Source organism: Perognathus longimembris, chromosome 10 (assembly GCF_023159225.1).
Source record: "Perognathus longimembris pacificus isolate PPM17 chromosome 10, ASM2315922v1, whole genome shotgun sequence".
Classification (NCBI taxonomy): domain Eukaryota; kingdom Metazoa; phylum Chordata; class Mammalia; order Rodentia; family Heteromyidae; genus Perognathus; species Perognathus longimembris.
The window spans coordinates 17,786,906-17,813,390 of NC_063170.1; the positions used below are offsets into that span (position 1 = coordinate 17,786,906).

The 26,485-nt window shown below is 36.9% G+C and overlaps 1 long non-coding RNA gene across 1 annotated transcript; it reads left to right on the plus strand.

The window, feature by feature from the left end:
* The first annotated feature begins 3,096 nt into the window (after positions 1–3,096).
* Positions 3,097–26,277, plus strand: LOC125357968. The gene is made up of 4 exons (XR_007212247.1): positions 3,097–3,125; positions 15,685–15,693; positions 20,048–20,062; positions 26,168–26,277. It is a non-coding gene; the product is annotated as an uncharacterized LOC125357968 (long non-coding RNA).
* Positions 26,278–26,485: the final 208 nt, after the last annotated feature.

Consider the following 26,485-nt stretch of genomic DNA (forward strand, 5'->3'; position numbering starts at 1 on the left):
AAAAGTCAAAGTCGTGGGTGGAATAGTGTGGTAATTATATATTTAGTACAACAATAAGAATAAATCTTGATCTGAAATAACAAACCAACTATTCAAGAGGTCAACTACATTTAATTGTATGAATGCTATACAGACTCTCCTTTGAAAAACAGAAGTAATATTCTGTATCTTCAGAAGTTAAAATTGTTTTATATAAGCATGAACAATCTCTTAAAAGTTCATGTATAGTTGAGTTAGTTATGATTTCACTTTATTTTGAGGATATGTTATTTTCAAGTCTGCAACACTCTCATACATGATGGTATTAACTTTGATAAGCCAATCAGTTTTCAGTGTTCCTAGATGCTTTATATTTTTGGGCTGTCATTTTATAAATTACTTTGGATGTTAAAGTTATCACTAAAAGAGTAACAAAAATATCTTATAATATCTAAAGTGACTGTGGATATTATAAATGCAATTTGCAAAATGGAAAGCATGGAGAGACAAAAGGAGAGAAAGAACAATAATAATAACCTGAATTTGTTTTCACGTTAAAAAATGATAACCTAATTAGCAATGCACATAAAAATAAATGGGTAGTGTTCATCTGAGTAGAATGGAGGCACCTTTTATTTTTCCTATTCAGCACTGAAAATGACAGAAGAAACCTTCCTAGAATTCTTTTCCTTAGAATAAACAAAGGAGCTTGAAGATCATATATCAAAGAGAGCTCTGCTGACTGGAGAAAGTGAAATGGGCATTTCCCAACATGTCCCCATGTTCAAGCGCTCTACACACTGACAATGGAATGGAGAGTGAGAGTTTGTGTGTTATTGTTCAAGCCTGTTTTATATTTTTCACATTTCTATCAATAGAGAGGCAACAGGTCTAATGTATGACTATATGGATTGGTCAGTCTTTTTCCAGTTTTTCTTCTCTAAAACATCCTTCCATCATTAAAATGTCTATGTGTTTCCCAAAATCCAATGAAGTCTTGGCAAAGACCATGATGCCAGATTTAAAGTCTTCAAAGAGAAAACAGGGGATTCCAGCAGCTGTGAGCAAACCTGCTGGTTCTTTTCAGACAAATGAGACTCCATTTGGATAATTTCAAATTGTGTTGATAATGGTGTGAGAAATGCTGCTTGACATTCAGGATGTTAGACAAAACATATCACAGCTTTCCCTCTTCTTTCTCTCTCCCATTGATTTATTCATAGCTCTATTACAGTTGAATTGATTATTTGTTTCCTCTAAATTTGTAGTTTGTCTTCTTTTTGCCAGCATTGATATAGAAAGTGATTTGGATACTAAGTGGTGAATATTTTCTTTTGACTTGAAATTCTTTTTCTTTTCTTTCCTTTTCTTCTTTTTTTTTTTCTTCTTTTTGCCAGTCCTGGGACTTGAATTCAGGGCCTGGACACTGTCCCTGAGCCTCTCTGTGCTCAAGGCTAGAACTCTACCACTTTGAGCCACAGTGCCACTTCTGGCTTTTTCTGTTTATGTGGTAGTGAGGAATCAAACTCAGGGCTTCATGCATACAAGGCAAGTACTCTACCACTAAGCCACACTCCCAGCCCTTGACTTGAATTTCTTAAAAACACAGAACTCACTAGAAACATGGTTCTGTTTATTTGATACATATTATAACCTGAATCTGGAAAGAAAAAGGTAGCTAGTTATAGAACTAATAGCAACAGATTTATGTGTCTGCATTTGGGAAAATATTCTCTATGGGCTATCCTGTAATATCTAAGTATTGAAAGACCAATGTAGAAAATATCATGGTTCAAGTATGTGTGAAATACTGTCTAATGTCTTGGCAGGATTATACATAGAAACAAACTTAAATTCTATTCTTTACCAAATAAATAGGAAATAGAAAATTCAAGAAGAGGACTTGGAAACATATTTCTTCTTTCTTTACCTTAGTTTCCTTAAATAGATAATGTTGGAGTTACTATCCAGAAAGAGATATTTCAGGAGGCAAAAAAATCAGTATTAAGATGAGAGCACAGATAACTAGTAGAAAATGGAATATATTGTTGAGAAAATTTTCTGACATGTGGATACAGTTCTAAATTTAGAAATAAAGAAGCAATCACAAAGCAACATATCAACAAAAAGCTATAAAAAGTCTGCTTCAAAAAGGCTGCCAAAAGTACTTCCAGCAAATGTGACAAACTGACAGAGTCTTTATTAATAGAGAAAAGTTATACGAATCAATAAGAAAATATGAAGAATTAAGAAATAAAGTAGAAAAACATCTGATCAGAGCCTTTTGCTAAGAGGACAAATTAAACAAGTATTTTTATGTGTGTGTGTACACACAAATGCTGCTCCTGGGGTTTGAACTCAGGGTCTGGGCACTGTCCCTGAGCTTTTTCCTTAAATGAAAGCATCATATCCACTTTGAGCCACAGATCCCTTTCTGGTTTTTTTTGGTACTTAACTGAAGGGAAGAGTCTCAAAGGTCTATTATCAAGTACTTGGAAAAATAGTTTTATCTTAAGTCTAACCAAATAAATGAAGACATATTAGTAAGTCAAAAATTTTCCCTTCATATATATGATATGTCCCACATATATATGAAAAGTTTAATGTTTGTATATTTATATATGGCAAATCTCAAAGATATATGCATAATTTTAATATGTATGTATTTATAATGTATGGTACTTTACATTTCTTTGTATACAAAGAAATGTATATGTAACTACTAACTAGTGTTGCAAATATAAGAGAAAACCACATCCATTTCTTGAAGTATTATTGCTCATGATATTATTTCAGAATATTAAACATAATTGCCAAATTCCATGCCTTGACACAGTTTGCATAGTATTGGTAATGTTGAACAACAATTAATAATTTATTTGTTCAACTGTAGAGGAATAATTCAAGTAAAACAACTGCAATATGTTGCTGCCAAGATGATATTGTGAGTAACATATACTAAGAAAATGAACTGGATGCTACAGAATTTGAGAACATTATTGTTGCTACCACGCATTATATCTGGTTTAAGAGAATCCTGTCTCTGTTTGAGCCACATCTCTCTCTCTTTCTCCTTCTCTTTCTCTCTCTCTATCTCTCTCTGTCTCACACACTCTGTGTGTGTGTGTGTGTGTGTGTGTTTATGTGTGTGAGCACGTGTGTACATTGCTTAGGCACACCCTATTGGAAACATCTTTGAACTCACCAGTTCCCAGTAACTATAAGCAATTATAAGAATATTTTCTTTCATCCTAATAACAACTTGTGGTCAGAATCAAACTTCTCCTATCTCTATTCATACTACCAGTTTGTTTTGACCACTTGCTTGTGTAGTGTTCCCTTTGTAATGAATGAATTCCTAGTGTAATAAGTCCATCTATTCCTGTGGACTCTTTTCTATCTGTGTATTTTTCAAATTTTTGTCAAGGTGATATACAAGGAATTACAGTTACATACATGAGGCTATGAGTATATTTTTGTCAAACTTGTTACCTGATCCCTCATTTTTTCTCCTACCTTCACTCCACCCCACCTCCCATGAGTTAGTTTATAACATATTGTCTTGTAAGTATTGCTGTTGTATTGGATTGTCTTTTACCCTTTGTCCCACCATTTAGATATTCCCCTTTCCTCCCCTGATTCATATAAACATATATACAATACCCAAGGTGTACTCTTTCTGATCATTCAATCCTTGATATTCTAAAATGTAGATATGTCTGTGTTTATATCTCTACCATAAAAATAGATGATGAGACACCAAGTTCAGAGCTTTTACCCTGAGAGGATTCTAGTACACTCAAGTAGCTGACAGAATTTGCTGAGTGGGACTGTAGTATGGTGTAGTTGCCTACCCCTGTCAATATGGCTTAGCTTTTTTTCTTCTCCATCAACTTCCATAAATTCTAGTCCAGTGGTTTAGGCTGAGTGCCAGGAACTCAAGTAGCAGTAGTCTATGACGTGGGGTCCTAAGCCAGTGACTTCTTTAGTTTGCTTTTACTTTCCTGGTCTGGCCCTGAGTTTATTTCTTAGACATATTACTTCAAATTTAGGAAAGACTTCTTTGAAGTCCCCAATCTTAAAATGCACTGGAACAGATCCCGTAGATGAGCCATAGGAAAACAGTCCTTCATGTGCACAAAGAACTGCCACGATTGTATAAACATCCTTTCTGGTACTTTAGAGAAGCTGTCCATCTGACTGGGAGCTAGACAGGAGAAACCCTTCTGGGCTGTCCAGGGTATTCAAGATGTTGCAACATTAGGACCAATACCAGGCTTCCCTTCAGTGCCAGATACTTTTGATCTTTGTTGTTGGCAGAGCAGGTGCACTTGACAGCAGTGTTGGAAGAGGAGGTGGGAGCAGCCATCACTAAACCCGCAATGAGTTTAGTGACAGGCATGATGGGAGGTCACAGAGCATTCTGGAGAGTTCCACGGCAAGAATGAAGGGGAGCAGGAGTGACAGAGACCAGGAGGGATGCTGAGAGAAGGGAAGAAGGCAGAGAAGCCAGGATAAAGAAGGATCAGAGGCTGTGATGAGTCAGAGAAGAGCAGAATCTGTGACTGGCTTGATGGAAGGGTTCTGCAAACAAACCTTAAGAAGCAAGTAAGAGGCTTGGAATATGGCTTAGTGGCAAGAGTGCTTGCCTTGTATACATGGACCCCTGAGTTCAATTCCCCAGCACTACATATACAGAAAATGGCCAGAAGTGGCACTGTGGCTCAAGTGGCAGAGCAAAAAGAAGCCAGGGACAGTGCTCGGGCCCTGAGTCCAAGCCCCAGGACTGGCAAAAAAACAACAACAAGGAAAGCAATCCCAGGGTAGAGAACATTAATGTAAACTCTGGTCAAGGGCTGGGGGCTTAGACATGCTAAGCCTGCGATCTGTGTCACTGTGACGCTGTAGGGCTGAGTGTCTACTAGAGCTGTAACACATCATTAGAGGGTGCTCTCTGTGTTGCCTACTGCTCTCTGCTGCCACTGCTCACTAACTGCTGGAAGCCAAGAACTGCAATAGTACTCCAGTGATTGGGCAACAGGTGATTAAAGATGTGAGGCTCCAACCTATGGGTGATTAAAGCCTTGAGGCTCCAAGCTGAGTACCTAGAATCATAAGTCTCTGATTTCTCAAGCCTGGAAGCAATAAGTATTTCTCTCAGAGCTTGAAGCTGTAAGTCAGTACATCTCCAAAGCTTTGAGCATTCAAGGGCCTACGATTGTCAGCACCAGTAGAACTTCTTTTTGCCTACCCATGGCCTCCGTCTGAGAATACCAAAAGGATGTCTAGTGAGTACATTGTTATTAGAGACAGAGGGAAAGAGGAAGGTTTCTACCTGTGGTAATTAACAATACATGAAAAAAGTGGAACAGTGATGATTGTATAACACTAACTGCACTAAACATTAAAGTATAGCATGGTTAAAATGTAAGTATGTGTTTGAACCTGGTAAAAATTTCTCATTCCATACTTTACTTCCTGTGACCCATGAGCCACAGATATTCCTCCATTTTATTCCTCAGAAACAGACATTGAGGCATGCTCTATCTTCAGGAAATTTTTGGGGAAAATCACAGAACTGAGCAGAGGTAGAGAAGCTAAAATCTAATGAAGGGAAAAGGAAAACTCAAACAATCATTCTAAGGGCTTTAGCACTGGGATAATCCATTCCTTGAAATTTAGCCAACTCATTATTGTTTGTATACATTTCCCAGCTCTATGAAAATTTTTCTGACCCAAGTTTTCAGGGTAGTCCTCTTGGGTTACTGGAGCCAACACCTGAAGAATCAAAAGTGTTTAGGCTCCTGAACCAATGATTGATGGACATTGGAATAAGAAGTCAAGACCTATTGAGCAGGGGCTGGGGATATGGCCTAGTGGCAAGAGAGCTTGCCTCGTATACATGAGGCCCTGGGTTCGATTCCCCAGCACACATATACAGAAAACGGCCAGCAGTGGCGCTGTGGCTCAAGTGGCAGAGTGCTAGCCTTGAGCAAAAGGAAGTCAGGGACAGTGCTCAGGCCCTGAGTCCAAGGCCCAGAACTGGCCGAAAAAAAAAAAAAAAACAAGACCTATTGAGCAAGACTTATAAAATATTCATCCTCTGTGAGTCCAGGCCAGATTCAGACACTGTGAGAATGACAGAAGGCTGGAAGGGTATAGGATAGGTAGTGGGTAGGAACCAAGATCGGGCAGTCTCCCCAGGATCTTCCTTAATAGCTGAATTATATGTTGGTCTCATTTCTGTTTATGAAGCTGAAATCAATGATAAACACTAATTGTGAATGTTAAACAGTAATTGAGAATGGTATATAATGATAAACACTAATTATATGAATATGAATAACCGTTCATTGGCAGGGGGTTGGGGGATAGTTGTATTGAAGCTTGAACTCAAGGCCTCGCTGCTCTCGACTGGCATTTTCTTTCAAGCTCTCTACCACTTGAGCCACATCTATATTTCCAGAATTTTTCTAGAGTCTCATGCATGTGACTTCCAGCGCTGGCTTTGTATCAAGACCTGGTTTCTCATACTTTTTGAGTAAGTGGGATTAGAAGTGTGTGTCCTGAACACCCAGTTCCATTCCTCAATTTTTGTTAATATTGACAAATTAATACAAGGCAGTGGACTCCTACAATCATGCAGGGGAAAAAAGTCTTCAATTCAAACTACTTGCAATGTGGTTAGAAGCATGAGGATTAGTTAGTTGTGTAAAAAGTAGAACATTTTCCTGACTTCTTTACAAATGCAAAAGGTTTGTGGTGTAGTTTAATATTTGCTATATAATAAAATAAAAGGAGGCATATGAAAATAGAGAAAATTCTTTTTTTTTCACATAGGTCAATTTCTTCAATGTGGCATCCTTCTTCAAGTCCTGGTATCAGGACGTTGATTGTCTGTCTCCTATTTTGTCTTCAAGAGCGCTTTCATGCCAGGTGTTCTCCTACCAAGGTCTCAAGAGACCTTGACCAAAGAAAAGATGCTGAATCGGAAAGTCGTTTGATAGGTGGCTATTGCCTTATTCAACTCTCAAAAATAAAGAGTGAATGGAGGTTGACTGGGTAGTCAATGTACCGGGCAGAACATCATTGGTTTATTTTGCTGAAGCCCAAACTGTGGAAAATCAACTTCTGACTGTGTAAGGAAAATAAACAAGAGACAATGGCATTTCACTCTCCTAAGCAGTTTATCAGATCAATATGGGAACGACTGCTGCTTCCCCGTGGCCGATCTGAGCCTTAATTAAGGATTTTGCTCTCAAAGGTTGACACGTCAGCCACCTTGGTGAGGATGACAATATTGAATTTCTCTTTCAAAAATGTAGAGTTAAGACAACATCAGCACAGCAAACACAACTGAAGAGGATTGCTTTAAAACCATAAGCTAGCTTTTGTTGAAGTCTTTCTGAAGTCTATTGAAGAGCAGAGTAAAAATATTCCCAGAGATTTCTTTTGCCTTCTGAATAAATTCTCAATATCATAGTCCAGGAAAAAATGTTCCTTTTATTTAGTTACTTGATTTTTTTGTTGTTAGTTTGTTTTTCTCTTTCATTATTCTTGTACACCTTTAATTCAATCTTACTGTTCGGATACACAGTGTCTCTTACAGGTTTAGGTAGGTGTTGAGAGCTTGGTCTCTAGCGGGTGGCGCCCTTTTAAAAGATGGTGGCGTCATTTTGGAAGGAAGTGGAGACTTTGGGAGGTGGAACTTGAAGTGGATTAGTGGAAGGTACTTTGAAGTGTATCTGGCCTCTAGCCAGTTCTTATCTCGCTCTCTATTCTGGCAGTGAGGAAGTAACTAGGCTACTCTACCAGGTGCTCCTACTGCCACAATGATATGTCTCTCCCATAGCCCAGAAGCAGCAGTTATCCAACCATAGGCTGAAACTTCTGGAACCATAAACAACAACAACATATTCTTATATTTTAAACTCATTCTCCTAGGTATTTAACCTATACCAACAAATAGCTGAAAGGATATTTATTGTTCTTAGAATCTTCATCTGTGAGTAAATGCTTCAAACTATATAGTTGCAAAAAAAATTACACTTTGAACAAAGACACGGAATGTATTGTTGATTCAATGTACACAACGTTTGGAGCTTGAAAATTAAAATTAGTTCCAAAGATCAATAATATTTGTGACATAAACTAATGAAACTTGTAAATACCTATTATGGAACATAGTTTGTAGTTCTTTTCTGTGGATGTGGTGGGGGAAATTCCTTTTTAGGATTTTGGAATTCATTTTCTAAACATATAAAATCTTTGGTTGTTGTTTTACAGAACAGCAACCCAAGGATTAAGAGAAACTAATATTTCTAGAATCCATGTGCAAGGTTTTCATAATTATCAGTACTTGAGATTTTATCTCAGCCTTTACAAAGATTGCATTAGCATAAAATGTTGTGTTCTTTTGATTTAATATATTCTTTGAAGAGAGAAATATTCACCAGAACTAAGAATTTGGATAGGAAATTATTACCTGCCAGGTGACAAATAGTACTTTACACTGATGAGAAATATATTTTTTAAAAAATGCAAATTACCGAATTTGAGTTGACACTCAACACTTTTAGAAAAAAAATTGCAAAATTCAAACTGAATATTCAGTATTAAAGTAATAGGACTGTTTGAATTGCAGCAAATTACAAATCCAAAATTAATGTGTTCTTTTCTGAATGTTACCTACATTATTACGTTTTTTCAAATTGTATCTGAATATACTTCAGCACAATTAGAGTTCCTTAAATAAGAAAAAAAATGACTAAACTTTCTACTTAACATTGACTCTGGAATGCAGAGCTGAAGATATAGGTGAGGAAAATCATTTTCCTGATTGGAATGATGCATAGAACTGAGAACATCATTGTCTTGAACAGCTGCCACTGCTTGCGTCAATTACATTCCATTTGTCTTGTTTATTATCCTGCCCTCACCTCACAACCTTCTGAATTTACACCAATATCTTGAAGATATTAAATTCTATGGAAGTTGTCGAATTTCTCTACCAGAATTCCTTTTCCATGTGTTTGCACAAGTTATTCACCTCAACGTTCTTCAGTGAACAAATATACTTAAAATATGCATCAATATTGCTACTTATCACTCAAGAATAGATCTTTATAAACAATCATCAAGAAATACTTGACTTCACAGGGCATAGTGGCTCATTCTTTTAATAATAGCAGCTACTCCTGAGGTAGAGATCAGGAGGTACCAAATTCCAGGCTCACTCAGACAAATAATTATCAAGATGTCCTCTCATCTAATTTATATGGTGGCTTCTATCCATCATCCCAGCTACACAGAGGGCATAAAATAGGACAACTTTCTAAGCTTCCCTAAGCAAAATCTTAAGACCTTATTTAAAAAATATCTAGCAGCATAGATCAACTGGGAGAATTCAAATCTCTGAGCATTTTTCCTATCCAAATAACCTCCCACCTAATGCCCATTTCAGTTCCTTAATGCTTTCTTTATAAAAGTCAGCTGAAGACTTTTACTTATAACTACCATGTTGCTCATCTGTTAGCTTTAAAAATACTGTTCAAAGTATTTTTAGAAAGGAGGACTGGAAGATGTCTCCAGTAGTAGAGCACCTGTCTAGAAAGAATAAGGTGATGGTTCAAACACCAGCACTATTTTTTTCCTAAAAGTCTCAAACTTTATTCAAATGTAAATTACCTAAGTCTAGACCATATCCATCTTTTCTCCATTAAGACTTCAAAGCACCTGAGGATTTATATTTTATGTTTGAAACAATTAGTATATTTACTCATGAAGCAATCCATTTTGCAGTTTCATTTATATCTAGTTGTATAACACACCACCTGCTGCTTGATGTCTTATAAACGAGAGTGAAAATTGGTTACCTCTCATGGCTGCTGTGATAAGGATTTCTGGATTTCAGTTGGTGGGTTCTTTTGAGATCCTGCCTGAGGTGACAGTCAAATGTTGCCAGGAGTACAGTGCACTGAAGATTGTTGTGGATATGAGTTTTTATATCTATGATGGCTCACTGGGAGGCTCAGCTACTTATGATCAGCACTTTAATTTCCATCTACCTGGAGTTCTTTGAGTATTCCCATGTCATGGAAGCTAATGTTCCTCCAGAAAGGACAACTCAAGAGAACATGGTGGCAGCTATGAGGCTTGTCGTGACACAGCCTCGGGAAGTTACACATTTGCATCACTACTGTCAGATATTTCTTGCCACCAGGCTAACTTTGACTCTGAGTGTACTACTCAAGCACATGGAAACAGGAATCAAAGAGGACAGACAGCCTAGGAGCTGGCTATCAAAGTCTTCAGTATATTTCTGCCTGTCAAAGTCCTGAATCTCCATGAGAAGGTTGAAAGGGTGGCACTGATCCAGATGCAGTGTTAATAAACTGCTGAGTGAAATGGCAACTACTATGTCAACTACTTACAGATACATTTTTTTTTAAAGTTGTGAATCTCTTCTAGATTCTCTTTGTATCCTAATACTTATCTTTGGCTCCTCATAGCTCCTCACTGTTTGCTTTTACTCCTTATGACGAGCAACCTTAATTCACTTCCAGACCTTAATATTTCACGTTTTTTCAGGATATGATCAGACCAAATTTCAACAATAATGCCTAATATTGCCCATAACTAAAGAAGGCCTATCTTCACTTTTAATATGTTCCTCTGTTCTTGTTCTCTTGTTCTCTTTCTTTCTGTCTTTTTTCCTCTGTCTCACACACACACAATTGCACAGACACAGAATTTGACTATTGTCTAACTTGTTTAAGCTAAACAACTTCAAAGACACATACTAAATTTAATTCTAATTGAAAAAAGAAACAACATCTTGGGCTAGGATTACAAAATTCTTCAGCAACATTAAGGAAATATTCAGGTTTCCATGGTCAATCATTAGCATAAAAATTTATATCTTTTAAGCAAATCACTGTCTTCTTGTTTGGCTTTGCTTGGTCTCTGGATGCAATAAATTATTGACTCATGAGCAGACTTATTTTGTGTGTGTGTGTGTGTGTGTGTGTGTGTGTGTGTGTGTGTGTGTGTGTGTGTGCCAGTCCTTGGTCTTGAACTCTGTGCCTGGGTGCTTTCCCTGAGGTTTTATGCTCAAGGCTAGCAATGTGTCACTTGAGCAACAGCTCTACTTCTACCTTTTTGATGACCAGTTGGAGAAAAGTGTCTCATTGACTTTGAACTAGGCTGGCTTTGAACCATGATCTTCAGATCTCAGCCTCCTGAGCAATTAGGATCACAGGCATGAGACACCACTACTGGCTCACAAGCAAACCTTTTGTTCTCTATCAATTTTCTCAAAGGTTGAGACAGCTTATTTTAGCCAAGTTTAAAATTCATTTAAGATTCATACATGCTGAGTTCTAGACAAAACACTAACCTTTTGGTGTTTGGCCTTAACTTTGTCAAACATAACTTCCTGCCTTAAAAAAGAGTTTTAAATGTTAATTAAAAACACTCAAAGTGTCTTAGTCAAAAAATAGTCCTGAACTTAGACCTGTTCTCGCCTACAAAATGATGAGTTACAGTAAGAGGCATATGGATTAAATGTCTCTGCAGACTTAATGTGAATTTAAAAATTAGTCAGTGTTTTGAAAACATATCTACATTTTGATGAATTAACTAGTAAGAAAACTGAACATAGTCTAATGTAAATTGCAGTAAGTTTCAATTTCTCACTCAAAAATTAAAAATATGTTTATATTATACTCAAAGTTTTCATTTTTTATTTTTTTTCCAGAAATTCAAAAGTTAAATGGGAACCAAAGGAAACTTACAGTCAGATGAGACAGTTGGCATTAATGGCTGACTGAAAGTTTATTTTTAATCTCTGCCAGGTTAGTAAGCAAATGTTAAGTGCAAATGCTCAATTATTACTAGTTCTAGGGATTACAGAGATGATTGGAAACATAAAACATTTGATATTCTGGAGGAGTCTGATTCCAGAAAGCATGATAATTTTCATTAATTTGTCATTTATTAGCTGTCTTTTTTCAGAAGGGGTTTGAGTTGGCTCACAATGAAGAATCTATACAACTGGACTCATACAATTGGACTCAATGAAGCCAATAGAATGAATGCAAGAATGCCTGTTTTTCCTGAGTATGAGCAGGATTTTTCAATCACTCATTAAACATACACTGAGATTTATCCCACCAGATACTCAGCATCATCTTATGACATATCCTGGAGGATGCGTGCAAAGAAGTATATTAATAACAAAACTATTCTCTTTTTAAAAATATGTAACTTCTTAGGGAAAAGTTATAGACAACAGATACAGAAATCATGTTTCTACCACATGGAACTGCTTTATATAATAAGATGTCATAGGTTTTATGTAAAAATGAGAGGTAATAGGGTTTTAAATAACATAATTCAGTGTGGCTGAGAAAGAGGAAAACATAAAACAAGTGTATTGCTGTGCAGCTCAATATAATTTAACTCCAGCCTCATTTTTCATCTGAAACAATCATTAGAGCTCTGAAGTGATTGGTATCTCCTCTGTGAATAAGTATCATTTTTTTTCAAAGGATGCTCAGGAAAGATTAGAGATCAATAAGGGATTCATTTTTGCCTTGTAATGGGAGCTACTGGCTCTATGCAGCTCTCCTGTGCCCAGAGAATGAAGAGGTCATGACCTTGTCTTCCTTCCTATTGCCCTTGCTCTTTTATTCACATGTAAATTTCAAGTCTTTTTCATTCTTCTGACAGGTGCGCTAAAGACAGTTGAATAATTTACACTCTTCATAATGTAAAATGGTATGAATTTAGCGACTGAGCCAAAATCTTTTTTTTTCCCTGCTAAGAAACCTAACTTGAAAATACCAGTATAGTAGAGGATTAGTGGATCTCAGCAGAGGTGTAAAAATTAATCATACTCAAGATATTATTGCTGGCATATGTAGTAGGGGGATAAGAAGTGAATCCATGATAGTTAATTCTTCCATGGCGATGTTAAATTACTCTTTCTGCATAGTTCTCTCTCAATCTGGAATCCTTCTTCCTTTTAACCCCCTTCAGAATAGTTCCCTTTATTCTTCTATGGCTGTGTTTAGTATCATGCAGGGCAGATCCCCTAGTCCAGTGGTGTGATACGTTAAACTCTGAGTAGCTTGATAATGAGATCTGCACTACAGACTTTATTTATAAACTTATTCCATCCCTACCTTGGCATCACCCCTTCTCTCAGTCCTTCTCCATAGCCATATGAACATTTTATTTCCAGTATCATATTGAAATTGAGATAAAAGGTATTTTTCACAATTCTGGAAGCACAGCCTTGATGCTTTTAGATGACACAAAGTCCAGTTCTACTGAGAAGCATCCATGTCTTGAAGTCTGTTTAGTCTTGAAGACTTCCTGTTTTAGTAGTGGTGTATATCACATCAGGGAAAACCATGGAATATTAGACTAAAATTTCACAGATCACAGAGATCTAATTGGAGAGAAATTGAGAGAGCTATCTACTTATTTACAATTTGTCTTTCAAAAATTTACACTGGGAATTTCCATTTTGAATAAGAATTTTTAAATGCTTCCTGCTCTGGTGTGTGTGGGGGGGCGGGCGGGGGTGTGTGTGTTTCCCCCAGTACTGGGGTTTGAATTCAGGGAATTTGTCAAAATACCATTTGAGCCATGATTCCAAGTCTGCTTTTTGCAGGTTGTTTTGTAAATGGAGACTAGTGAATTTTATGCCTTGGCTGGCCTTGTGTCTCTTTCCACCTAATCTGAGCTTCTGCATAGACATGAATTGCAGGCATGAGTCACTGGTGTTTGACCTTACACTAATGGTTTTCATAAATTAATACCAGTTTAAAATAAAAAAAAATCTATTGAGATGATATTTAATAAGAAACAACAGAGAGTTGTAACAAATGTTCGATTTGTTGATGGTGAAAAGCAATGAGTCCCTTCATGGACCCACAAATTAACGAAAAGCAAAATGAAAGAGAAGCAGCACCCCAGCCTCTATTTTGTATCTATTATAGATAGATAGATAGATAGATAGATAGATAGATAGATAGATAGATAGAGAGATAGATAGAGAGATAGATAGATAGATAGATAGATAGATAGATAGATAGATAGATAGATAGATAGATTGAAGCTTACCTTGAGCCATTCTCCCCTGCAGCCATTTTATAATGGTCTTGGAAGTTAGGGAGAAAGGAAGTGCAGGAGACAGGACCACCCTTCAGATGCCAACAGGGCTAAGTGGAATAAGACCCCACCTGACCCATGCAAGACAAAGAGCTATCAGACTATTTCTAGTCATCAGAGCACACACCTGTGAGCGGGACTTATTTAAGCCTCTTTCCCCCTGCCACTGGTTCTTGGCATTTCATGAGGAGAATCTGACAAGCAGATTCTTTAAAGGAAGAGAACAATTCCTACCTCATTGACTGTTCTTAACAACGACAGAAACCTGCCTGGCAGGCACTGGGGGCTCACTCCTGTAATCCTAGCTATTCAGGAGGATAAGAGGATAAGATCTGACATCATTTTTATCCATCCTGAACAGGAAAGTCCTTGAGATTCTTATCTCAAATTAACAAGCAAAAGGTCAGAAGTAGAGGTGCGGCTAAAGTGGCACAGCACCAGCCTTTTGAGAAAAAGCAAAGTGGGATCATCAGGATCTGAGTACAAACTTCAGTACTATCCCCAAATAAACAACAACAAAAACAAACCTATGTAATTACCTATCCATGTCCCACCTCTACTACGCAAACCTTCCTCAAATTGTTACTCTGAGTGTCATATTTTATCTGTGTATCAATTAAAGCTGATAGAGATGAAGGAAATGGACTTGATTTACTTATTGTAACATGGATTCTAAATTTAAGATTCCAGGGTATGACATAACAACATATTCCTGTCTGATAAAAAGTATTTTTAAAAAAACACTGGACCCTAAGAATTATTTAAAGGTCACCACCATAGCTTTTCTCACTTGATTCTCTTTTTGTTCTATTTTCATCCTCATTTCCATTTAGTACCCAGTAATTGCTTCCATAATCTATTTACTATTCTCTGCCTTGACTTAGATTTGTTATTTGTACTGTGCTTTCTTGGATCTAAAACCTACTTTTTAAAGGCCTAATTCTAATTAAATTCTTGAGATCACTGCTCCAGACACACTTGGTAGAATATTCTTTTTCCCTTTGAGCTTCACACATCTTCATGTCACTGAGATTAGAGAAATACACGAGCTTCTTTTATTAACTGAAATAGGGTTTTGTAAACAGTTTTTTTCCATACTAGACTCAAACCATGGTCCTTCTGATCTTAGAATCCCAAAAAGCTAGGCTTACAGGCATGAGCCACCGCACCTGGCTTGCTTGTTTTTTTTAACTAATATTTTTTTCCATATAAAAATTTCCATAATTTACATGTGAAACTAGGACTTTCTTACTGATATTTTTTAATGTAAAGCTTGTTTGGAAACTTCTAGTATTAGTAGTCTCAATAATGAGAATTACATAGAAATCTGATATTTGTTCCCCAAACTTTTGCTTCCTTAGTAGAGTAAAAGAAAAATAATACCATAATACATAAGAGACATTTACGTCTACCTATGTACATAAATGCTTACACACGTGCACATCCACCTTGCCCAAGAACAACTGTTGTAATAATACATTTCTGACACAATAATAATAAAAAATAATAAATGTCTGTTATAAGAAGATCCCAGTGGTGGAAGGCAGTAAAATAAGGGTGAATCCTTGTATTTAAATGAGTCTTGTTCAGTTGGATATCTCTCACTGAATAAGATTAGAGACTCTGTCAAGTGATCTGAGTTTATACTTACTAGCAAAACCAATAGCACTGTGAATTTCCTAGTTTATCATGTTTCTGTGAAATAAGTGATAGAATGATAAATACTACAGAAAAGGAATCTGTCACATGGTTGATGCTTAATATCTACAGATTTTGAATACTAGTCCTTGGGCTTAAACTCAGAGCCTGTTGCTTTTTCTAAGCTTTTGTGCTCAAGTTTTGTGTTCTACCACTTGAGTCATAGCTCTACATTCAGCTTTTAGCTGGTTAATTGCATACAAGTCTCATAATCTTTCCTGCCTGGGCTGGCTTTGAACCATGTTCTTCAGATCTCATTCTCCTGAGTAAGAAAGATTATAGACGTGAGCCATGAGTATCTGGCCTAATTAATATCTGCTGATATTTGTAACAATGAACTGTGGTCATGATACCAGATAAAATTCAGAATCCCTCACTAGGTCACATACTTATCTATCTGTTTAAATACTACAAACAATATTCACTGTGAGATTTGCCCAAACATAGCAACATTGTCAAAAATGGATAAAGGCAAGACTCAAAGCCAGGCAGTCTGCCTCCACAACTCTTTTCTCTTCACAGTAACTCATTGCTGTTCCATACATGTGAAAATTTAGCAAGTTTGGGGGATGGAGAAGTCCAAAAACAGGCATTTGTAACAGCTTCTGCAATTTGGCAGAATGATACTAAAACATCAAGCTTTGCAGGATTACTATTCTTCTAGCAATTTAGCAAACAAAAACTAGCAATATGTTAATTACAGAAGTACTTTTTATAGGAATTGTGCAAGGTAGTGACACATTGATTTAAATGAGACAGACACATTCTTACATGTTGGGGTCCATCTTTCTCGCCTTGATGGAAGGGGCTTGATGCACCTCCCCCAGCCCTGGGGAATGCGGCCCTGCTACCCCCTCTAGATTGGAATCCAGAGAAACCGGTTGGGCCAACAGCCCTCCAACCTGCCAGCCAGCCAGGCGCCCACCAACCCCGCCCGGGTTCGGTGGGCTCAAGTGACATTAGCCCTTGGGGGTCAGGTGACAGCTCTTGGCCTATCGGAATCCTGGCCAACCCCCTTCCTTCGGAATCATCTCCCCTTGTCCTTCTCTCAATAAAGTTAGTTCGCTCTCAGAAGCCTACTCCGTGGTCTATGTACACTAGCTCCCAGAGAAGGATAGCGGCCACATTACCACGTAGGTCACACGCACGCCAGGCCGGACCGAACCCCCACATCTCACTCTAATTTACCTGCTGGTCGGGAGTTGGGGGAGAGGACGTTACAGAGGGCAGGAAGAGAGAAGAAAGAGTCCGAGCCGGGAGGGGAAAGAAAAAACCCCAACACTTACATCCACTCAATTAAAGGGAAAATCTCCTTTGATATTGAGTATACAATATCAATTTTAAGCCTATAGATTGAATAAACTTGGAGGTGATCAGAAACTATGAAAAAAGGGTTACTAATAAAATGATTTAATTTAAATTGTATTGAAAGGAACTAAAATTAATGAAAGCTATTGGTAGGAAACAGAATTAACCACATTAATTGAAATACTGTGAATTGAATCGAACCCATACCCTGAAAAATGAATATTAGGTATAATGATATATGAATCCATGCTGGCATAAGAAGTTCATCGATGCACTATTGACCACAGCCAACATAGAGAAACAACCTAAATGCCCTACAGCAGACAAATGAATCAAGAAAATTTTACTCATTCATCAGAAAGAATAATGTGATGTCATTTGAACGGAAATGGATGAACCTGAAGGAAAAACTATGTTAAGTAAAGTAAGTCAGGCTTAAAGAAGCAAAGGGCACATGTTCTTTTTGTCCTATGTGGAAGACAGGAGGCTCTGAGAAACTTAATGGAAGAAATAAAATATTCAATGTGTTGATCACTGTTGATTTGAGTTTGTAACTCCAAGCAAAGAGGCCCCATGGAGGAAAGGATATGATGATACGCTGAGTGAAGAATAAACAGTGACAGGAAAGAGAGAGAAAAATAGAGTCTGTCAACAAGAGATTTTTCACGAGACATTTAGCCCAAAGCCCTAAAGCAATGTACACCTATCTGCTGGCACTACTGAGAGTAGTCATATACAGAGTTTAGGAAAGTTAGTATATTTCCAAGCCCATAAGCCCACAGACTCATACATGAAAGCATCTCTATCCCAATAAACACTAATTCATTGTAGAAGTACCTGACAGATGTTTAGTGGACAGAACCTTTGCAGGTCTTAGCTGGATCATTAATCCTGTCTAAGCCTAGATAGATGCATGATATCCTAAACACCTCTCAAACTTACCTGAAGTTTTATGACTCCATTGAGCCTAGCTCACCAGATAGTTTCATTATCCACTGCTTATGCAATTGATATTTTCTTGCTTTTCACAGCTTTCAAAATTGTCTGAATCTTTAATGGGTGTTACAACTAATGTAACTTACTTGACACTCATTATGATATAAAATAATTTTCACAACTATCGGCTATTTTAATCAATATGTAGCTGCTGGAATAATGTTTTGTAATTTTATACACATAAAGATAAACTTATGTGTTATAGATAATTATAGATAATTATATATAAATGCATAGTGTTTCAAAGTCATTGCTTTAAGGAAAATAGTTTACATTGTGGTATTTCTCCAGTCTACCTACCTACATATGATTCTATGCCAGCCTGTGTTTTATTGTGTGCTAATAAACCTTAGTGTATGTTATTACATAATGCTTTACTCTTTTTCCCATATCAAGAACTAAGAGAGCTGAAGAGGGTCTTTGAAGGCAAATACGTACAGTGTGTTTTTGTTCTAGTGTTTCCACATGCTGAGCTATCTGCTGCTAGAGTCAAAGGAAAAATGAATATAGGCAGCTGCATATTTGCTGCACTCATATATATTTAAAAATGAAAAATCAAGCTGCCCATGCATCCATTTTCTAATGTAATGCACAACCTAACAGTGCCTTGTTCTCTGGTTTGTATTCCTCTTTCACACTGTTAAGAGTTAGATGTTGGGTACTGAGTTGGGAATTCAATCCTTAGGAATCATTTAGTTGGGAGCTTCAAGGAAAACATGTATTTCCATTCAAACTTGGACATTTCCCCTGACTTGCTGTGTTTAAGATCAACTTTAGGAATTGATAAATGGAAATTTGGGGAAGGGGAAGAACTTCTTGGCTTGATTTGTATCTGTCTTGTTGATTCCTGAGCATCAATGCCTTGCCCTGGTTCGAACAGAATTCAACAAATAGGTATAAAATAAATAAGTAAATCCACAAAGGCTTCCAGTTAATTCCTCAGCAACTCTCTCTTCTTAATGGTAACAGAAAGCTAAGTTAAACCATTACTATCTATGAAGAACCAGAACTGCAGAACCCATTTGGGTTTAGATATAAAATACGATTTTACATGGAACTCCTAAAGAAACGAGGTCTCCTAAAACTATTATCGACACAAACATAGAACTCTGGATAATGTGAAAGTAATTTCAGGATGTGAAAATCTGTTTAGATATTACATCTTCCATAAGACACCTCAATATTCCTTTCCCCTAATCTCTTTATTAATCCCCCATAGTAAGTGCTTTCTCTGCTCCTTACATTTGTACAAATTAAGGGAATAACATGACTCAAATACTAGTGCAGAAGTTCATGACAACTACATATTTTAAATTTATAAACTGTTGAAAGCCCTCATCACATTCCATATGTTATTTTGTTACATTTTATTTCTAAAAATGAACCAAAATATATAATTATGACATGGTTATGACCATTTAACTGAATGTCAGTGGTAATATTTATTAAGAGCAGAAGTTGTTTCTTACACTGCCATTTTCCGCTTTATTTTTGCTACCTTCTTTCTACTTAAGAGCTTTGCAATCTTAGAACTATAAGAACACAGTAACAATTTTTGGAGAAAAATTCTGACACATAATCCAATTCTCCTGCCTTTCTTTCTCCCTTCCTCTCTCTATCTCTGTCTCTGTCTCTCCTCCCTCTCATAACCAAAATAAAATGGCATCATCTCCTCAAATGTGTTGAATACAGTATATATTTCCTTGATACCATGGTAGCTAGGATCTCAATCATTTCTTTCCACCTAAGATGAAGTAAGGCTCACATGGTACATTCTTTCTTTTAGATGCTTTCTAATTTTTTTTTCTTTTTGTGTCAGTCCTGGGGCTTAATCTCAGGGCCTAGGTGCTGTTCCTGAGCTTCCCCCCCCCCCCCTCAAAGTTAGTACTCTACCACTTTTGTCACAGCTATACTTCTGGTTTCTTAGTACTTAATTGGAGATAAGAGTCTCATGGACCTTCCTTCTCAGGCTGGCTTTGAACTTTCTTCCTCATATCTTGGCCTCCTAAGTGGCTAGGGTTACAAGTGTGAGCCATCAGTACCCTCCATTAGCAACTTCACTACAATAAAGCTGAGGCATTACGTATTGTTTCTTGCCTTTGCTACCACTTCTGTGGGTGGACAGAGACTCTTCCTAGTCAAAGATTTCTATGGGGTGAGTTCTCTCTGACTGTGAAACAAAGCTTTGAATACAGAGAAGTTATTGGAAGGAATTTCCAAGACAATGAACTCTGTGTGGTGACAGGTGAAGGGGTAGAAACAGACACATGAATGTGTAAGAATCATTTAGGAAATAACTCAAGTATTTTCTACAGTGACTTAGTGGGGCTGTTTCTTAATGACTGACATCCATTCTCTTGAATTACTAAAAGTACAACAAAAATAATGGCTTTTCACAGAATCTCCCCCGCCCCTCTCTCAAAAATGATAAAGGCATTATGGGCCAGAGGGATGGAAGTGATACAGTCTGAATGTCAGAAATACATTATTAAATTGTGCAAGCACTTCAGAATGTATTGTTACTTTAAAAGGGGCTAAAACCCATTTGGTAAAAGACTCTAAATAAGTGAATAAATAGCAATATCATATCAATGGTCCAGTAACAACTTCTGCTAACACTTTGGTATGTTACATATTTTCTGTAATTTCTCACCACCCACGTATGCACGTAATGATGTATTATACATTTATGTATCTGCTTTTTCATCCTACTGGATATTTTCCTAATAAAATTAAATACTCTTTGAAAATCAGCTATTATAATATACATAGTATTTCTTTTATTATGTATGCTTTAATTTGTCAAACTAGTCATGTTTTGTTAGACATATAAGATATCCTAAATTTTTATTAATACAAAAAATTGTGGTAAATACCCTCATAGCATGCATAGATTTACACAATTGTGATTAGTTTTTCAGAAGATGTGTTCTATCTTTTGATGGTTGACAGTGGTAGTAATTTTCAATTTTGAATTACAAAAGCAATATACCATACTAATGATATTAACAAAACAGCATTCATTTTAACAGAGCTATTACTAATTTTGTCTATCAGCTCTCCACATTTTCAGGGTTTTGTTGGCTATGCTTATAATGCAAACTGTTTTCAGCGTGAATTATCCTTAACTTGGTATTTGATAAATATGTAGTGCTAGTATTATTAGAAGTATTTGTTCCTCTTTTTCTTTGCCCTTTTTCAGGGCTAGAGATCAAAACCAATGCCTTTACGTGATAGGCAACTGCTGTACCACTGAGCTGAATACCCATCACAATTACTAATCTTAATATACATATCACAATCAAGCATATATAGTCGTGACTGATGACCAGTCCTCTTCACAAGGTACTGAAACCTCCTCTAACATTTCCTTATCGGCATATATAAGATTTACTTGAAGACTTGCTTTTCACTGTTAAAACATTTTTATTAGACAATAACTTATCATGAAAAATATACCACAAAAGAGTCATAAGGAAGAATAGCCTATAATTACTTATCATTTATCTGTTGAGCTCAGTTTTTGTCACTATCTTATTCAAATTCCTTCTAAAGACAGGTGGCAATGACAAAGAATTACACACACACACACATATGCATATATGTGTATATATGTATATATTTATATATCCTATGAAGTATGTCCATCTAAGAAGAAGTTGAATCTCTGAGACTTTTAATCCCAGTTAGTAATGCAGACTTAAAAGCCAAGTCATCGTCTGTAGAAAGAATACTACATGTTATAATCCATTCTTTGCCCAGTTAATTGACAAAGGCAATCTGGTCTCTGTTTCCGTTTATGAATTGAGACTAAGTACATGGACAATGATAGAAACATATAGAATGTGACATTTCCTGGATGAAGGGCTCACAGAAGCCTCATTAATTCAACCATACTAAAAAACAAAACAACAAAAAAGGTTAGAAAAGAGCTCCATGAAATAGAAATGAGGTTTTTCCTCCTTTGTTGTTATTGTTGCTTTCTCGTCTTATTTTCTTGTTTATTCATTTATCTGTCTTCTAGAAGGCAAGGGGGATGCAGAAGAGGAGGGACAGAGGGTAAACACATGCAGCATTGGTACTCATTAGACCTATGTTGCAAATGAACTACAAAGCTGTGGCTGGGGACAGGAGGGGAAAACAAAGAGGGAGCCAGGGAAGGGGGATATTGCCCAAAAAGAATGTGCTCATTATCTGATTTATATAAATGTAAATTCTCTGTACATCACCTTTTAAAGAACAATAAAACAATTTAGGAAAAACTACCTGGCAGAGAAGTCCTTCATTCAAAAGCTGAATTCCCATTTAAAGTAGGTAGTGGTTGGTTGTGATAATCTCCGGTAATGATGAGAATTAATGATGGGAATTCTTTAATTTCCACCTATTTTGCACTTAGTCCTTTCTTTGCCCTAGGAATGCATTTAATATCACTGAAACATTCACTGAAAATGGTTGAAGGGATAAATTTGTTATGTGTAATTTACCACAATATAAAAGTTTGGAGGGGAAAATCACATAGGAATTCATTACTTTTCTGTTTAATGGAGATCATGAGCTGAAGAGAATAAACAAGGGTGTCTTTTTCTTTAAGAAAGTATTAGGTCCTTGCAACTCTAGAAGTGCACTTATTTTGAAGATAAAATGGTAGTCATACTGTCTGAGTAAAGTGTATGATTTGATCTTTCAAATTTTGGGATAGTTGGGGCTGGGGATATGGCCTAGTGGCAAGAGTGCTTGCCTTGTATACATGAGGCCCTGGGTTCGATTCCCCAGCTCCACATATACAGAAAACGGCCAGAAGTGGCGCTGTGGCTCAAGTGGCAGAGTGCTAGCCTTGAGCGAGAAGAAGCCAGGGACAGTGCTCAGGCCCTGAGTCCGAGGCCCAGGACTGGCCAAAAACAAAACAAAAAAAAATTTGGGATAGTAAAATATATATGTACATACATGTACATGTGTATATGTGTGCATATGTTCATATGTGTGTGAGTATATTTGTGCAACTTATTGAGAAACCCACTGAATGGGCCTGGCTATGAATGTAAGGGAAGGAAACACAGCAATACAGCTTGAGGAGGAAGTTTGGTTTTGCAACTTACAAAACTGAAAGCAGATACTTGCAGAAATCCCAACTGTATGATCTGACCCTTGAAATACTAGCATGCTATTCCTCTGATGGAATGCCAGTGTAGAGTCAATCAGAGATCTGGACTTCCAAGAAAATGTGATTTAATGGATGAAGAAAGTTTTCCTTATTGTAGAGTACAAAAAATAATACATATTGGGGAAAGGAGAAATATCCTAGAACAGACAGCAAACACCTGGGATACAGCATATGTAGTACATGGATTATTTATGGGGTAGGAGTCTTGACAATGTGACTTTATTTGCCGTCAGGACAATGGGAGGCTAGACTTGTTTTGAAATGACTCTTACACTTTTGGTGATATTTCTGGATCTTTTCTCTGCGATGAGTTTCATTACTTCTTGTTTCCAATTTGGAGGACCCAGTTTGGTCATCAATCAGGTGCGAAAAGACAGCACCCTGTAGCTGGTCTTTACTTCCAAAAGTCATGGCTTCCGTGGGGAACTCAAACTGTTTTGCCTGAAACACTCAAAATAATATACTGCATTCCCCTAAGTGAATTGGCCATCTATTTCACCCTCATCTAAAACAGTTAAATGTTAAAATATACTTTGCTGAGGGGAATATAATAGTAGTAGTGGTCATACTATTGCTAAGGTTTAACATCTTAGATCTTTAAAAGCAATGTATGAAGAATAGAGAGCAAAAGCCTGGAGCAGGTGGCTCACATCTGTAATCTTAGCAACTCTAAAGGCTGTGATGCAAGGATTGTGGCTCAAAGCCAGGCCCAGCAGGAAAGTATGAAATTCTGATCTCCTACTAAATACCCCCCCCAAAAAAAATCTCAGAAGCAGAGCTATAGCTCAAGTGGTAGAGTGCTAGCCTTGACTACAAAAGATATGGGATAGTGCAAAAAATTATATATATATATATATATAAAATGTGTGTTATATATATATATGTGAAGAGAGGTAAATTTGCAATATTTATTATATATCCCAAACTACTATACAACATTCACATAGATTACCTTTATTTTACTTAAATTTCCCTCTCTCTTTCTAGTACATTTCTTTGAAATAAATAGTATTGACAGATTTACTAAAACCATTTTAAAATGGCACAGATCAAGTATTCTGCTTCATTTGAAAATCCAACTTTCACTTTAGCAGATCACATTGTTCTACAGAAGATTATTATTCCCACCTAAAATACTTCAAGTTTATTTGGCAATTACTTTGTCTTTAGAACTATAGTCATAGCTTGTCACTAGTGGCTACTAAAACCAAGGTGCTCTGCATCTCAAGACGCTGAGATCCAACTCCAAGAAGAAAAATCTGCAAAATTACATCTCCAAAAAGCAGGGTTGGTGGCATGGCTCAAGTAGTAGTATGCCAGCTTAGGACATACAAGGTCTTGACTTCAAACACTAGAATCACCAAAAAAATAAAATAAAATAAACCAATATAAATCACCATATGTGTTTTACTCAGCTAAGGAAACTTCATGAGCATAGTTTTATTTACATCTATCATTTCAAAAGTACAAAATACATTTTACAAGTTCACAAAAGATGATAGGTAACTTGCTGGTTATTTTTCCTTGTTATTTACAAACATAGAAAGTCTACCAAATCATCAACAATCTGAACTTTTTCATCCTACTTCTAAAATAGATCCCCCCAAAATTTTAGAATTAATCCAGGAGTAGCCATTTTTCCGGAGTTACTGCATGGTTTAGCAGTGTGCAGATAAATCATGGATGCATTCCTCAGAGTAAGAAACCCTCTATGTCCTACACTGCTTTGTTCATGAAGGGTGTGTGTGTGTGTGTGTGTGTGTGTGTGTGTGTGTGTGTGTGTGCATGTGCGTGTACACATGTGCATTCAGATGACTAAAATCAAATGAAATAATTGGTGAAAAATCCTGTATTTTTCATTCAAAAAACTTCCCATCTATTGCATTTTCAAATTTGACAACAATTCAAGTTTCCTGAACATGGGGTTGGGTATGGGATAGGAAGACAAATGACTGCATTGATAACCAAAGTCATCTCCATGGGAATAAAGAAATGCCTAAGAAATGGCCGAATCTCTTCATCTGGAGGATTACTTCAGCCTTTCTGTATATGATGCATGCCTGTACTCTCTTATATCCAAATAATTTAGCACACAATAACATTTATCTCTAAGTGTAGTCAAATTTATATTTAATATGGTTGTTACAGTGAGATACTAGAATATTGCAGCAAGCAGTATGAGTCCATTTTACTTCATGGTACAGTTTTACCTTAGGTGGAATTATTCTAAAGGCCCAGGGATGGCACATCAGCTAATTTATTCTGTCCCTTCTATTTGTCGGACAAAGATGCTGAGATGCAGTAATTTGTCTATGGACATATAACACCCACATGTTCTGTGACCCATATTCACATGTGGCACTAACTTCTGGTGCAGTTCCATTAATAATGTAGGTTCTTTTCTAGTCTACATTGCAGCTAATCAATATAATAGCCTGGCTTTGCCAATGACATAGACAAAATTCAGTGAAACCATAAGAGAATAATGAAGAGTTTTAATCACACTGGAGACAGGGCCTTTTCAAAAGGGATGGTAGACCATAGTCAGTTTTACATGGATTTCAACAAGTCCTTTTTCTTTCTTTTTTTTTTTTTTTTTTTTTTTTTTTTTGGCCAGTCCTGGGCCTTGGACTCAGGGCCTGAGCATTGTCCCTGGCTTCTTCCCGCTCAAGGCTAGCACTCTGCCACTTGAGCCACAGCGCCGCTTCTGGCCGTTTTCTGTACATGTGGTGCTGGGAAATCGAACCTAGGGCCTCGTGTATCCGAGGCAGGCACTCTTGCCACTAAGCTATATCTCCAGCCCCTTTTTTTATTTTCTTAATCTAGAGAAAAACACAAGACCAGGTTTATTTCATACAATGTTATTCACACATTTTTCATTTTTTAATTTATACATAATATACAAAGAAGTGAAGATAACATTTCATTTGAACCAATAAGAGGTAGGACTTAGACAAGCTGGTCCAGAAACAATTTATATCAAAAAAAAAAAGACGCTCAAGAGTAAAGCCTAGGGCTGGGGATATGGCCTAGTGGCTAGAGTGCCTGCCTCGTATTCATGAGGCCCTGGGTTCAATTCCCCAGCACCACATATACAGAAAATGGCCAGAAGTGGCGCTGTGGCTCAAGTGGCAAAGTGCTAGCCTTGAGCAAAAAGAAGCC